Below are 16,186 nucleotides of genomic sequence, written 5' to 3'. Positions count from 1 at the left end.
ACCAAACCAGATTTACCTTTTAAATTAAAAGTTATGTTTTGAAAATGAGCAATTGCTTACTTCTGTTTACAAACTGCAAGTTGCAAAATGTGTTATATGTAGTCTATGCACAAGCGTTACATTAAATAATTTCTAAGATAATTTCTACATTAGCTATTACAATATTTCAACTCTTTTGTGTGGAGATATAAGAGTGGGATTTTAAACTGAAAAACTAATCAGCCTAAGATAATTTACTCCTATGTGTTTGGCCTGTAGTTCTTATTTTACTAAATTGAAGTTGTTTGAAACATTCAGTTTCCATGTGTAGCTTATGTCTCTGTCTAGTGATGATTCAGACTTAGCAAAAGACCAATTAGAAACTGGTGACAGGTATGGTGGGTAGGTAAGAGCTAGATTTGGGGGTTCAATTGATGTTTTGCAAAGATCTGTTGTCTGAATCAGGACATATCCACCAATGCTTCTGGACAGTGCAGAGGGTCCTGAGGAACAGCTCAATGAGGGACAGAGTAATACGAGGTGAGTTGGTCTGAAAGCCCTGATGCTCCTTTAGGGTTCTTGATGGATTTGTCTTCCTGGTGCTCTTCTGTGTAAACTTGCTTCAGGACGCTCCTTAGAGTGCCCTGAATATCTAACACAGTTGAAACTTGATTTTTCAGTAACTGACCTGGGGCTAAAATTCTCGATGAGAACTGAATGGCACTTTTCTTCATGGCATAGTTAACTTGTGCTTGTCATAGCAAAAAGCCTCCCTTTGCTTGGAGTTGCCTTGGGATTCCCAACACCCACATAGATGCCTGCAGAAAAGCAGCACAGCTTTTTTTTTTTTTTAATTATTTTTATATAAACACCTATTATTTTTATATAGAAAGAGGATATAACATCAGCCATCCCATGTAACTAATCAGGCCTTTCACCCGCTGCTAGACATCCAAACATTAGCTCCTCTGATAGGCAAGTGTCAGAGTCAACTTGTTGCAGGAATGAGTTTTAAGTAGAGGACAAGGGGCTGTTTAGTGGAGAGAAAGGGAGAGGTGTTTAATCTCTTCCAATGAAGCTCTTCCACTTGCCGCGGAAAAATTAAATTCCAGGGACCACTGGGTGCACTTGAGTATCTAGGCTGGCAGAATGGTTATTTTATCTGCTGTGGAAAATGTGGGTTTGATATTTCAAATTCCCAGGTTCAGATGAGGAGTCTGGGACAGGCTCAAGCCTGCGTGTTCTAACCATAAAGCCTTTGGCTGAAAGTGAACCTCTGTCCCACCACTTTTTGATCATGTTTTATGCAGACTGATGTAACGTTGTATTCACATCATGCCTAGGTGAGGATCTATGCTCGAAAGAAACCTATGCTGAAAAGGAAAGTAGCTTAAGAATGGCTCAGACTAGTCAACAAATATTTCTAGGCATGCTGAAAAGCAGAACTTTAATTGCCTGCAGTGCATCAACATGAAAAACTAGATCAATTACAGATTTTAGGTGGCTCTTCATTTGGCAGCAGCTAAGAATGGGTTTTAAGGAAACCAGTTTTGGCACTGGAGCTTTTCTCTGGAGAGAAGATAGCACAAAAGAGGATTTCTTGCATACCATCTAATGGCTCTACTCTGACTTCACAGACAGATACATCTGACATATAACAAGTTTCCTCAAAGTTACTGTACAGGGCAGCCACAGTCTCTCTGGGGTTTCCTAAATAGGTCACAGCTCATGGTCACAGCAGAATGTGCACAGAAAGTCCCACCTTTTGTGAAGACACTTGCAAAGGCACAGAAAACAGGAGGGCAAGTGGGTCTTCTTAGAGTTGAAGTATGAAAGATTCTTGTCAAACTTCTCTTATTGTTCCCCTTATCTTGGGAGAATGGACTCATGTTGGTGGTGTGGTGTGGTGGAGGTATCAGTTCTGGTACCTCCTGGAGACAAGCTTGCATGAAGGGTGATTGCTCAGCTGTGGGAGATAACTGAGATGTCAGCTGTGCCTCGTTTACATGCTAGTTGATCTGCATAAGTTGTGTGCATGTGTCTAGGTCTTACATTTCAGAAAGCCAAGGCAAATGTAAATAATCTGCAGATTCTGCCATTCAATCCACCAGCTGCAGAGGCAATTAAGACAGTTGAAATTCACTTTGGAACAAAGGTGCTAGAAAGCTACAAATGTTTGTAGTTGTCAGGAACTAATAACCTTGTCTTTGGCAAGGCTTGAGTTCACTTCAGTTCAGAGTTCCACACCATTTCCCATTCAAGTTATTCCTTGGAGAAATACACTACTGAGATATTTTAAGACTGGCTGCTAGACTTTGAATACTAAAAAAACTCTAGACTTAGAACATACTATGGTATGTTTCCTTCCAATTAGGATTGTCATTAGAATATCATAATTAATGACTTTGGTATCAATTCTGTGGTTTTGGATTAAGCAAATTCTTTCTGAAAGTAAAAGCATGAATTCTGAATTCAACTTGGAATATTTCAGCTCTGTTGTCTGTTAGGATAAACAAATATTTATTTAAGGTTACAACAATGCATGTGCCAAACTGCCTGGATCTCTATGTACAAACTACTTTGAAATTTAAAAAAAACCCAACCCATTTCACTGTTACTTGTACTTTTAAATATGCCCTTTTCAGACACAATTATTCCTGATTCAGGAAAAAAAAAAAAATTTGCAACAAGTGATCAGACTAGCAAACAACGCATTTACGTCGCATTTTGTGTTTGCAGAAAATGCCTTAAAAGAACCCGTCTAAAAGCAAATGTATTCCTCAGAAAGAAACAGCAGAAGCATCCTGCGTTTCTCTGCAGTTCAGCAGTACTCATTGCCAATACCAACATCATATACTTTCAGAGCTTTATTTTTCTTATGCTGTGCCTTTTGAGGTTACATTGGGTAAACCAGTTTGGTATCAAAGTCCTCCATACACGTTGGTGATATGAATTTGCATGTTTTTTCTTCCTTGTTTGTCCTTGGAAAAGCAATTGCAAAATCTTTATCAAGTTATCAGTCTTAAATGTAAAGAAAGGGACATAATAAACCCTCTTTTTCAACTTTTCAGGAACTGAGGAGAACACCGTAACATTCAGGTAGTAGAATAACAGTGTAAGAAATCATTTACACACAGAAGTACTTAATGGCTGAGAAGTGACAATAAAATGTTTCTGCCATGTGTATGTTGCTTGTTTTGGTTAGAACATATTTTGAAATACACTTTAAAGATCCCTCAAGGATGGATTTGTTTTTGATGTTGCAAGAATCCTCCGTGGCTGCCCTTTGCACAAGAACGTGATGTATTATTGACAATGGGAAATCCTTGTTTCTGAGAAAGTCTTGAAAGGACATTTAAGTGTTTGGGTTGTTTTATTTTTGGTGAAATTGGAGTTTGGGTCATATGGCCTATGGAACATCTCTGTCAGAAAAAGTAGGCTTCAGAAAAGAGGTGAAAGAAGGCATTTTTCCATAGCTTTGCCAGTTCTGTTAAAATCATCCATATGACATTCAAGCAATAAAATAGCTAACCTGAACTGGTAATCGAAAGGGATCTAGATTTATATTATATTCAAGTAAAATTGTTTCTAATGAAAAGGCCAGAAGAAAAACTCTTTAAAATTAGAATTCAACAAGTTCACGAGGACTGGTAGGGTTATTCTGAAGGCAGATTTAGGGCTTCAAAATTCAATGCAAATTTTCTTGGCATTAACTTCTTCAGAAACTAGCTATAGAATCCTAAAACTGTGACCATTACAACTAATGCCTATTCAAACTATTTAGATATTTATTTCATCTGTGTTTCAAATTAACTTATTTCGCTTTGGCTATTATCTCAGAAATTAGAAATAATTTTCCTTGCATTGATTCTTCAGTCATGTCACACTGTAATAGATCTACTACCACATTTTATCTTTCTATTTAATGGTAAATACTTCAGGGCTAAGAGTTTTCAGATTCCTTAAAAATGATACCTTTGATATCAGGCTACTTCTTTGAGAAAATTAAGTCTAACTGCAGTCCTCTTTTCAAACTCTTACAACTCCATTTACTTCAATAGACTTTTTCTGGGTTAACACCACTCCAGCCTGGAGGGTGCTAGAGGCTTTGGCTAACTTGAAGCTTTGTTAATCACCAAAATTCATTATCCCTTGAGGCAAATATTAACCTTGACTTCATCCTGCACCAATATTTACTTTGTAAATCAATAAACCTTGATGTTTAATCATTCCTGTTAAAGTCAGTGTCTGTTTATTGTCTCATACTAAATACCATTCCTACCAAGAGTTTTACTGAAATGCTGTGGTAAGGTGTCTTTATGTGATGTTAACCAGTATTTGGAGAGCTTATTTGCAATTGCTGTCCAAGTGCATACTACAGCTTTACAAGCAAGCTTCATTAATAATATTATTACTACCCTGCCAGCTTTATTTTTCTAGAATCGATGAAACATGATGTAAAGATACATACAGAGGACTCTTGCTGTGGTGTATAGACGGCCAGATTTGACAGCTCCAGGTGGCTGCCTGAGGTGCATTTGCTAAGGCAAACCTTAGAGAGGCATCTGTAACCTCCGTAAGATTTCTTTAGTCTGCAGAGGAAGATGTTCTAGATGAAGAGAGCTTGACCTTCACTGAGCAACTGGGATGTAACCATGTCAGCTTTGCTCTCCCTTGCGGGTATGGAGGGCACTGTAGTAGATTGACATACCAGGCTATCCTTAGCCTTTGCAATCTTTCCCTCCTTGCAGACACCCCAGTGCATCACGGATACGAGTTCTGGCACCACTGCCAACTAAACTACGGCCCAACCAGCAAAATGTTCATGTGTTTGTATCACTTGTGTAAGCAGCAGTATTCAGCCATCTGCCAGGTTGCTGTTTACTATGTACAGTTAAAAAAAATTTAAAAAATAAAATAAATAAGATCTAAGAAGGCAGCTCCTATCAGGGCAGTCACAGTTTAGGTTAATAGCTGGGTATAACAGATACATGCAACAGGAAATGGAACATTTATAGGAATGTAAATGTGAAAGAAAACTGGTTGAAGAGTTGCACAGAAATGCAAACATGGACTAACCATTAGAGCCCATTCTACTTTAACTCTTTATCTCCTTTGGGATATGTTTACCATTTTCTTAAGAAGAGACCAGAAAAGCTAAACCAATGCTATATAATTTCACATTTTGTATAGGCAACCACCATTTGGTATTTTATGGACAGGAACAAAAAGCTGTTAACAAAACCTGTATTTTAATGCAATGTATTGAAGCCATAGATATAATGAGTACTTGTTCAACTACAGATAAGGCCGGAACTGGTTTATTTCCTGAGAGTACAAATACAAACTTTTAGGGCCACACTTGTGTTGTCAATCAGCTCTACTTCATTCAGCCACTGATTTCAATCAGATTTGCTGTAAGTTATGTCCTTCTGAAAATGGTATTTTTATTCAGGATGAATAGAAGAAATCACAGTCCTTTTGGAATCAGGCACATAGTCTTTGCCTTTAAAATTCCAAATGATATTTGAAAGGAGACAAGTCTAATTATTTCCATTTTACAGATGGGTAAACAGAAGGAGATCAATTAGATTGCCCAAAGTCTCACAGCACATCACTGAGAGCATTTCCTGCTTCCAGATATAGACTCAAAGCCTGGCAGAGTCATAGAACATTACTGTAATCATCTTACTGTTTGAGGCACCAGGCTTGTTTTTCTCAGGTCTTCAACCAGTTTCCTATTCTTTCCTATTTTTAAATAATTTCTACTTAGATGTGAATGACTTGTGTCTTAAAGGTGATCCAAAGTGTCTGTTTTACCATCAAGTCAGTGAGAAACACTAAAATGTGAAAAAAAATACCAGGCATTTGGGTACTGGAAAACAAACTTGATCTTCTCACTTTTATATATTTTTATTCTACCTTTCTTAATTATATTCTTAAAATGTTCCCTTTGTTCTATCTTTGCCTCTTTCCTTCTCTCCCTCTTTTTTTCCTTTTTTTCCCTTTCTCTCTTGAGGCTAGCATAAGTACAGCTGTTAAAAATAATACAAGATTTGGTTTTCTAAATATTTAAGCAGAGATTCTTTCCAGTAGACAGGAGGAAGAACACTGCCTACTGGGCATGTTGTGCCAACTCTCCTAAGACTTTCCTTTTTATTTTTCAGCAGCCAGAATAATGATGTGGTTGAATAACACTAAATGAAATAAGATAAATATCAGTGTCCTGCACACCTTTGGCCGAGTCACAAAATCCTTTTCATGACAGAAAAAGCATTCCATAAAATTCTTTTTACTCTTTTAAAATAATGTGTGAAGCAGATGACTATTTCTTCTGATAGCGGTTTACTAATTAAGGATTCTGTACAAAAAGTTCCAGAATACTTTTTGCAGAATCAGCAAACAGGTATAAAAGCAGCAAAATAACAAGGTGCAAACTGCCATTTTGAAAGGAAATGACTACAGACATCAGTGCATTTTTCTAATATTAGAACAAAGTGCTAATGTTGTCTTCCCTGCTGAAATATCTACTTAGGTCTTTCAGTAGCTGTACTCTGCTGTGAAGTTATGTTATGATAGGTGAACAAAAGAAAATCCTGAGAAATTTTAAAGTCCGGTTCTCCTAACACCATTACATTATTAAGCGTTGATGTTCTCTGTGGACATATATGGATTTGTTCCTGATTTTAAAGCATCCAAGTAGTATTCCGATATGCCATGCTAAACTGAGACCTCACACTGCTGTGAAAGATGTCTCTTAGGGTAATGCTTGTGTCCTGTCAGGACAGGAAGGAAAAGGCATAGAGCACTTGCTCTCCTTGTGTGTCTTGCAAGGCACTGGGTGAGTTCAGTGTTCTGAAAGGATGACCAAGTGCTGCCAAGCTGAACAGCTCTTCCTCATCCTGTCTCCATCACAACAGGGAGATCTGCTGGCTCCTGGACTTCTCTCACTCTGCACTTTGCAGGCTTTACCCTTTCTGCTCTCAATGTGCCACAATTCAGGGTTTATTCTGGCTTATCAGGAACAGTAAAGTCTCCTTCTTTGCTTCATGAGATCTATGGAGTTTTTAGATGTTCCAGACCTGCTGTACTAACATTCCTTCTGCTGAATCCAGTGGAAACCTTTCTGCAGGCTTAACTAAGAGGCTTGGGCTAGTGGCTTCCTTCCTGCGCTTCTGTTTTGTTATCTTGTCCAGTTACTTTTCCTCCTACTGACAAAGGTCACTGCAGTAACCTCAAAACCTTTTTTCACCATTAGGTAGTATCAGTATCTGCTGTCATTTTAAATGACAATGTCATTTAACAACAAGGAAACTGGGTTGCCTCTTCATTCCTCTTATTTTCCACTGGTTGGATGACTGAAGTGCCAAGGCCTGGAAGTATTGCATCATCCTGATGCTGCTGCCTTGCTGCCTGCCTAAATCTGTCCATGTTTGCCAGCAGTGAAGGCGGCTAAAGGCAATTTTGATGACTCAGACTCGGGGGTGGATTGGACAGAGGAATGGTGAGGAGTGAGAATGATGGCTGTGGCTCCAGCACCATCCTTGGGATGGAGCTGCATTTTTATTTTTACTGTAATTAGCAGCAGGGGGTTGGAACTGGACAACACTGCCCATCTTAGCAACTTCATGTGTTCTTTGCAGCTCCTCCAGAACCCTTGGAATTTCAGTATTGGTTTCTGTGGTTTATTCACATATGTCAATGTGTGTCTCCAAAACTAACAAAAAAGGAGTCAGGGCAGGGAAGTGGAGGAGGAAAAGGAAAGCAAGAGAACCAGCTTGAATAATCCTGCCAAGTTTTGCTAGAGCTGTGTGGCTTGACTGTGTTACTCAAATCCCATGGCATTTGCTAGTGGGTCCTAATAGACTCAGGGGCTTAATTGTTAGCACCAGCGCATAAGGCTGCTGGATGACCAGCTGGGAAATGCAAATAAAATACTAAAAATATATCAGTTAGTATATTTTTGTCACTATGGGACTCTCTGACAGATAGGGCATGTACTGTGGGCTGGAATCAGAACAGGCTGTGGTGTCCTCAAGAAGCAAAAGACAAAGAAGGAGAAAGGAATTGTAAAGTGGTGGCTGTATTGTTTGGTGCTCAGTGCTCAGGTTCAGCAAAAATAGCCATGATGTAAGGGAGGGGGGTGGTGAATAACAGAAAATGTATCAGACCTCTGCCTATTTCCACTACCAGCATCCAAGGTGAAGGGTTGGCAGGACCACTGTGATGGTGTCTGGAAGAAGTAAGTGCCAGGCACCTGGAAGGAGTCTGGCAGAAGGAGTGTGTATGGGGGCTGGAGGGATCCAGGTGACAGAGGGGCCTGGCAGGACCATGATGCTGCACTCGGGAAAGGAGCTGTGAGGGAGCTTGAGACCTGAAAGCAGCATCACAGTCCCGTATCCTTGCCATGCTCCTTGCATAAGCAGGCAGCAGCCTGCTCCTTCCTCCTCTGTCATGGACTCCTGTGCACAAAGCTTTTCGTGGCTGGATATGATCCTGTGTGGTGAGTGCTCTTGAGGCCACCTGGGCTCTGGGGATGGGTTTCTTGTGCATAGGCTTTTCTCGACCCCTGTCATAAGGTAATTATATCTTGACCCTGACGCCTTGACACACTTCTTGCCTTGTTCTGCAAAATCATAGTAGAGATGTATTTAACAGCTGAAGCACAACATGTTCATATTTTTTTGGGGTTGATCTCAGCAGATTTTTTGATAGGTGTAGTACTTTTCCTGTGACTGGGAAAATATTTTCCTCCATGACCTATATTCATTTTATTATCTTAGTATACTTTATGATTTAAAACCACTGGTGTACAGGCAGAAGGATGTCATGGGCAGGGGAAGTGGCTTAAGGTTTTGAAAGCCTCTGCAATAATATTGATCCCTTCTATTGACCCCTTTTCTCCTCTGAACTCTCCACATGCCTCTGTCCCTCCACACCCACTCTCTTGCAACTAGATGTGTCTTCCTGCTGCAGCAAAATTAACCACTGTCACCACTGGGATAAAGACAAACTGTGAGTAGTTCAGGCTCACCCAAATTTTGTAGTGTGATCAGCTGTCACCATTAAGTAGGCCGAAGAAATATGTCATTACTCTTGAAACTATTTTGAGACCAGCGATTGCATCCTAGGGAAATCAAAGCCTCTGGTGTGGAGTTTGCATGACTGCATAACAGTGGACCTTTGTAGGATCCTGCACAGTAACAGCTGGAATCTCTTTTGCAGGTGTGATTCTAACACGGTGCCCAGAGGAACGTGGGTTTCCTTGTTGCTACCCTGTGAAGTTCTAGGTCTCCGGGAAGATGTACAGTCAGCCATCAACCTCCCATACTGCCTCCACCAGCTTGTCCTGCTCACTGGCCCCCTTCAGCCACAGGTTCCCATGCCCTGAGGCCCTCAAGCAAGGCTTGTTAGCATCGTCCTCACATCCTCCTGGTTCTCTGCACTTCAAAATGCTCTCCCACTTTGAATCACCACATGGCAATATAATGTGCTGGTAGCTGAATGAGGTATCTGTAACTCCACATGCTTTTGGTTTCAAAGAACAGACCAGTGCTAAATATGCTAAAAAATAAACAAATAAGCAAATACCATCCATGATAGGTCCTTGCTGCTCTGCAGCAGTATTGCACACATAGTTTTCCTTTGTAGCTTAATAGCTTAATCTTTCTCCTACCCTTTTCCGTATTACTGCTGATCAAGCAGCAGCACTCAGACTGTCAGCAAGAGGAAGCCACCATTATTTACATTAAATTTTGACCAAGTAAACGCCCTGATAAGCCAGGTCACAGAGGACACAGATCCTGCTTGGTTTTTCTTGTAGCTTCTCTGCTTTGTCATGAAAGGATATTTACAAATGTACTATTCTTTCTACATGTAAATGATCTTTTAATCACCCAGACAAGTTCAAATGAATGTCTGCAATTCTTTTAAGAAAATTATTTAGTACCAGACAGAGAACATGGTGGAGATTTAAGTGTTACTTCTTAGAAGCCCTTTGCCTATTAGTAACTGTCAAGGCATATTACAAACATCTACATGTAACAACAGCAAAGCTGATGTGGGCTTCCTAGAATGGTAACAGCATTTGCGGAAGGAACAATGGGCGCTGTTGTGACAAAATTAAGTCTTGTAGGTTTTGCAACTAAATGTCTTGTCAAGCTCTTTTCTCTACACATAATTGCTCCATACCTTTCCCATGTTGATACTCAAATGTATCTTAATTGCATTTTGCATTATATGCATATTCAGTCTTAGAATATTTTATCCTGTAGTCCTTCAAGAATTGTTACTAAATTTGTAGCACAGAGTCACATTTTCATCTCTGTTGGGCAAAACTGAGAGCATGGGCCATATGCATCTTTACAGGCATAACCATGGAGTTGTTTGACGTCCCAAACTCAGTAGCAAAGCTAGAGCACAGCTGAGCTACCTCTGTGTCTCAGCTGTCCGTTTACTAACACAACCTTGATAGACTGGAGGTACAGAATAATGTATTTAACATTATTATTATACCCTTTCTCCCATCTCTTAGGAGGGACTGTTGGAGAGGGCTAACTCAATGACCAGGAAAAAAAAATCAGAACTGGACTCTAGCGGATATACTTTCCATGTCAAAGGTTTTGCCACAGGATAAAGTACCCTTATAGAATCATAGAATAGTTAGGGTTGGAAAGGAGCTTAAGATCATCAAGTTCCAACCCCCCTGCCAGAGGCAGGGACACCTCACTCTAAACCATATTATCCAAGGCCTCGTCCAACCTGACCTTGAACACTGCCAGGGGTGGAGCATTCACAACCTCCCTGGGCAACCTATTCCAGTGCCTCACCAACCTAACAGGAAAGAATTTGCTCCTTATATCCAATCTAAACTTCCCCTGTTTAAGTTTTAACCTGTTACCCCTTGTCCTATCACTACAGTCCCTAATGAAGAATCCCTCCCCAGCGTCCCTATATGCCTCCTTCAGATACTGGAAGGCTGCTATGAGGCCTCCAAGCAGCCTTCTCTTCTCCAGGCTGAACAGTCCCAACTTTCTCAGCCTGTCTTCATATGGGAGGTGCTCCAGTCCCCTGATCATTCTCATGGCCCTCCTCTGGACTTGTTCCAACAGATCCATGTCCTTTTTTATGTTGAGGACACCAGAACTGCACACAATACTCCAAGTGAGGTCTCATGAGAGCAGAGTAGAGGGGCAGGATCACCTTCTTCGACTTGCTGGTCACGCTCCTTTTGATGCAGCCCAGGATACGGTTGGTGGGTTGTGAGAAACGGCTCCATAAATTATACATTACATTCACACTGGAGCAGTTTTGGGGAACTCTCTTCTTTTTTTCCTGCCTTCTCTTGATACTGGGAAAGACTTTGGCTTTGGCCATGGCTGTAGATTAGCCATAGGGAATACCACAAATCTCACTAAGAGTTGGAACAGTGTGATATCCTGGGGATTCTCATCTTGAGGCAGTCTATGAATCCCTGAGCTGTCACAGGCCATAATTCATGACTGTTCATTATTTCTAAGTGGGTATGGAGATATCTGGTTACTGGATTCTTATCAGCTAAAATACAATAAAAAACCCAAGCAATTTCATGAAAAGAATGTGATGTAGGACTTAAAAGAAACAAGTATTTTAAAGTGATAGTCCAGCTAAAACCACATTTAGAAACCTGAAATACAGCTTTGTGTATGCAGCCTCTGTCACTGAAAGAGATGCTGTCTTTTCTGTAATTCCGTAAGAACAACTTTATTTTGATTTTTTTCTCCACAGAAAACTGCTTATTAAAGGATGATCTGAAAAATGCTTATTGCTGTACATGGCTGTGTAGACAGCTGAACTAAAACCCCTTGCGATTTAGCCTCTCTTCCCTAAGCCTGTCATGAGAACATCATAAATCCAAAAGATTTAAGAACGCAACACGCTTTGGATAAGTGTAATGTTCCTTATGGCAATGCTTGCTACTGGAATGTGTATTGTTCAAATCTAGTATTCAAGTTTTCTTTTTCTTCTGAAATGAGTATTATGACATAATACAGAACAGATAAAACAATAATTTCAAAGTTCTTCATTTTATTCAATTTATTCCTTATTCAACTTTTCTAAGCAAAGTAATTCTGATAGCAGGTGACAGCATCAGGAGCAGCAAAGCAGTGTTATGCTCACTTATTTGGATTAATGAGGTCAGAACACCAAGTGCCATTGTTTTGTCATCGAATTCAATTCCTGAATACACCCTGAATTTATTTTTCTTGATTTTGCAAAACTTGTTCTGCGTTTCAGCCTTTGGGGATCAGTGATACAGAGGAGCTATCTCCTTTCTAAACCCTGAGTTTCTGCTGAAAAAAAGAGTTATAATCATGTATTCTCAGGACTTTTAGAAAGCACCACATGACAGTAAAACCTTAGGGTTGTTGTATAGGTGTAGAACCTCTATATGTTGGTTTAGTAATTCCCAGACAGTTCTCAAAGGAGAAATACTAATCAGTTGCTTAGGAGAGCAAACATCTAATACACATAGAAAGCAAGCTGTGATTTTCAAAGATGAAGTCTGGCAATTATACTAGTTTAATTATACCAGTTAATGCATCACCCCTTCAGATGTTCCAACACTACAGTTTTTGCAGCTGTTGATGAATCAGACTGAGGAGATCACCAGCTTCAAGTAAACACAGTTTTTGGGTGTGTTTCTAAAACCGGGATCTGCTCACAGACTGGCTCACAGTGCCTTACAGGCTTGCTGCACTAACAGCTGTGCCAGCACAACTGAGGAGAGTGGCACAGGGTGGGAATGTGTAATGGGTGGGAAGGATAAGAGTATTTGACATTGGCATTGGTGCCAAAGACTTTGTCTTTTAACAGATAAAACTTTGACTTTGTCCTTTATAGCCACATAGTAAATTGTATAACGCACCGAAGGGTAGCATGTAGAATGTAAAGGAGACCTAAGAAGCAAAAGCTATAGGATAGTAAATTTACTGCTTTTCCTTGTTCTGCCCCCTTCAGTTTGTTGCCTCTGTGTGTATTCAAATATATCATTTCAACATCTCATTTATACCTTTGTACTTTAGCACAAATACGTCCACCACTGATCTTTGTCCAGAGCTGGTGTGTTATTCTTGACAGCATGTCCCAGACATGTTGTATTTGTCATTATAGATTTCTAGGAGTTTGCAAAGGTTTCATATTTTTCCAGTCCTTCAGCATCTTAGTGACAGGCACAGCCAGCAGCATTCCATCCTCTGGGGTAACAGGTAAGCATAGCTCTTAATGACAACAGAAATCTGGAGCCTGCATTTGAGGTAGAGCAGGTATTAAGATCAGCCCATAAAATATCACCAGATTTTGTGTAGGCCATTCACTCTGCAAGGTGGTATTTCCTCCCTAAAAGAGATCTTGTTAGACCAACCATTACTTCAGTGAAATCTGTAAGTCTAGAGAAGTGACACTAATAACAGTGGTCCGACAGTGGCACAGATTTGGAAATCCAGTTTACTACTGGATGTACATGTATGCCTGCATTAAGCAGCTGCTTTCAAACACACATGCACTCACAAAACATATGCATACACTTCATTCTTTTTGTGTTTGCCATCTAATTGGCTTGTGCAAAAGAAATTATGCCATATATGGCGTATGGTAAGTATATAAGTGATTTTCATATCACCTACTGGACATATCTAATAATTGCTACTCCCAAACCTAAATCTTGCTGAACCTTTCTGGGTCACTAATTTGCACTGACTTTCATCACATATGCAGAGACACAGAGCACCCTAGCACCCACATATCCTCTTCACTGCTTTTCCTTCTTCTCTTATTGGCCTAATTTTAGATATTAATTTTTATGTGATTTATATACACAGAATGAGTATGCTAGGTTAGGAATTTTCTCTTTCCAAATAAAACAATGCATTTTAATTACTTTATTTCTTTCTGTTGGGGAAAAAAAAATGATGTCATTTCATATCAGCATGGGGATCAGAGCCTGCAGTACCACACTGATAACTTGTTTCTTGGTTTGCTCAAGTTTCCTATTTTCACCATGTAAAGAAATTAGCAGAAACTCACCTGCTTTCTGGAATGTTTTAACCTGAGAGTAGACTATGAAGAGAGGAATAACAAATTGCATGGGAGAAAGAGATGGAAAATAGAAGTTGGGGTTGGAGTCTTTGAAAAAAAAAAAATTTAGAAAATTTCCCCAACCAAAATAAATGTATGAGCATTTTTTCCACAGTCCTGGAAAGACTCATAATACATAGTGAAATTGCAGACATATGTGTTTGCTGCATTCCCTTAAATATTTCCACTAAGTTCTGAATGAAGTGTCAAGCTGCATAATGAGTTGGTTTGTTCTTGAGGTAGTGCTGGTTGTGCTTGTGAACTCAATGTGTGTGGGAGGCTCAGCTTCTCAGGTGGTGTTTAACTTCTTGCAGGATAGGGGCCCCAGTTTCTGCTTTAGATGAAGTGTGTGAGCTACTTTTAAACTATATTTTTAGTTTTATGTTAAATTCTTTCTGTGAGTCCAGTTATGTGTCAGCCTGATTCCCACACACCTCAAACACAACTTACCATGGCAGCAAATACGTGTTCAAATTCCAAGTATGCTTTAGTGCAGCACCATGGTTGAGAATTTATCTTTTCTCTTTCTTTCTTATTTTTTTTTCTTTTTTTTTTTCTTTTTTTTTTTCTTTTTTTTTAAAGCTAGTTAGTGCAGTATTAGGTAGGTCACTGCCACATTCCCAGAATTTAACAGTGGGGGCCTTGTGGAATGCTAAACGATGTGTATAACAGCAGTCAGGCTCTCCGTGAGTCAATCCGTCAAAACATTTGCTGCTTTGAAAATGTGTTCTTCAAAAAAAATGGGCATATGGAACTTATTAGACTATTTGGTGGAGTTCAGGCAGCAGAGCCCAAGAGAAGCATAAAAACATTTGAGGACACAATTCTACCTTAAGGTAATAAGATCTCTAAACTGTTCTTTTGCAATCAAATACACACAAAATACAGGCAAGAAACATCCTGAATGGGGACGTTTGACATTCCAAACAGTCACAAGACCTTAAGTAAATAACTTGTAATAGTAGTAAGAAAGTCGTGGTTTGATTGCAGCAATGGCTGGTACGTTTGTTTGTTTCCTCGGCAGAGTGTATTGGTTCTTAGCTCTTTTAACAATTCAAGTTGTATCGAGGAGTTCTGACTCATGGTTTCACTGCAGTGGATTTCTGTGTCTCTGGTGCATTAGCAGTGAGGAGCCATCAGTCTCCTTGGAGATGAAAAAAGACAGTGCTGCAGATGAAAAAAACAAATGAGCTGCCATTTTCCAGCACCTGCTTGTACCTTCCTCCAAGTGACTCCTTGTCTCCATCTCAGAGAGTACAGAATGACCCCAGAGTGAGGAACCTTCCCCTCACACTGTTAAACAACAAGGCAAAATGCAGAAATGACAGAGATTAAATTCTGGCTTTGGCAGCCATGGCAAGAGATAGTACTGGCTTTTGTTGCTCGATGGGTAGTCCTGGAGCAGACTGTTAAACAGAGCTCTTCTCTTGGAACAGAATCAGAGGAGGATGAAGGAACCTGTGCAACCCCTATACTCTCTCCCTTCCTATCATCAATACTGACACTGAGCATGACACTGTGGCCTGTGCAGGGTCTTTATGCCATACTGCTAGCTTTGATTACTACTGCAAATAATCAAAACACCCTGTTCTTATGTATCTTCTTCTGTAATAATTGCTTACATTACAGGCCAAAGTAGTATTTACAGACTCCTGATCACTTTTTTGCCCCATAAAAAGAATGAAAGCTAAGGTTTGGAACTTTATTTTATTGATGTTTGGGACTTTATTTTGTTGATGTATCTGTACTCAAGCACAGTTCTTTCTGTGTGGCTGTAGTGCAAGGAGACAAAATGTGATACTGAGGTATTAAAAATGGCTCGTTACATTTAAAGTAAGGTTGGTCCCATTTGCTGCTATAGTATAGAGCAGTCTTTGTTATCCTAGTGTTTGAATCAAGCAGGCTTAGACAGCTGTAGTACTGTTATACAGAATCCTGATTATTGTTCTCAGCAAGCAAGCATGTTTGAGGGATGGACAGTAACTCCATGGCATAGAAGTGATGTGCTATCAAGAGACTGCAAGTTATTTGACATCAGTATTGTTGAGATATCTGCAATATCAGTCATATGCCTCATCTTGCATTTCTTGCC

The sequence above is a fragment of the Neopsephotus bourkii genome, unplaced genomic scaffold (assembly GCF_033783945.1).
Source record: "Neopsephotus bourkii isolate Nb327-2 ecotype Australia unplaced genomic scaffold, CSIRO-AGI_Nbou_v1 NB_1134, whole genome shotgun sequence".
NCBI classification, from domain to species: domain Eukaryota; kingdom Metazoa; phylum Chordata; class Aves; order Psittaciformes; family Psittacidae; genus Neopsephotus; species Neopsephotus bourkii.
Note: the sequence above shows the minus strand (reverse complement) of the source record.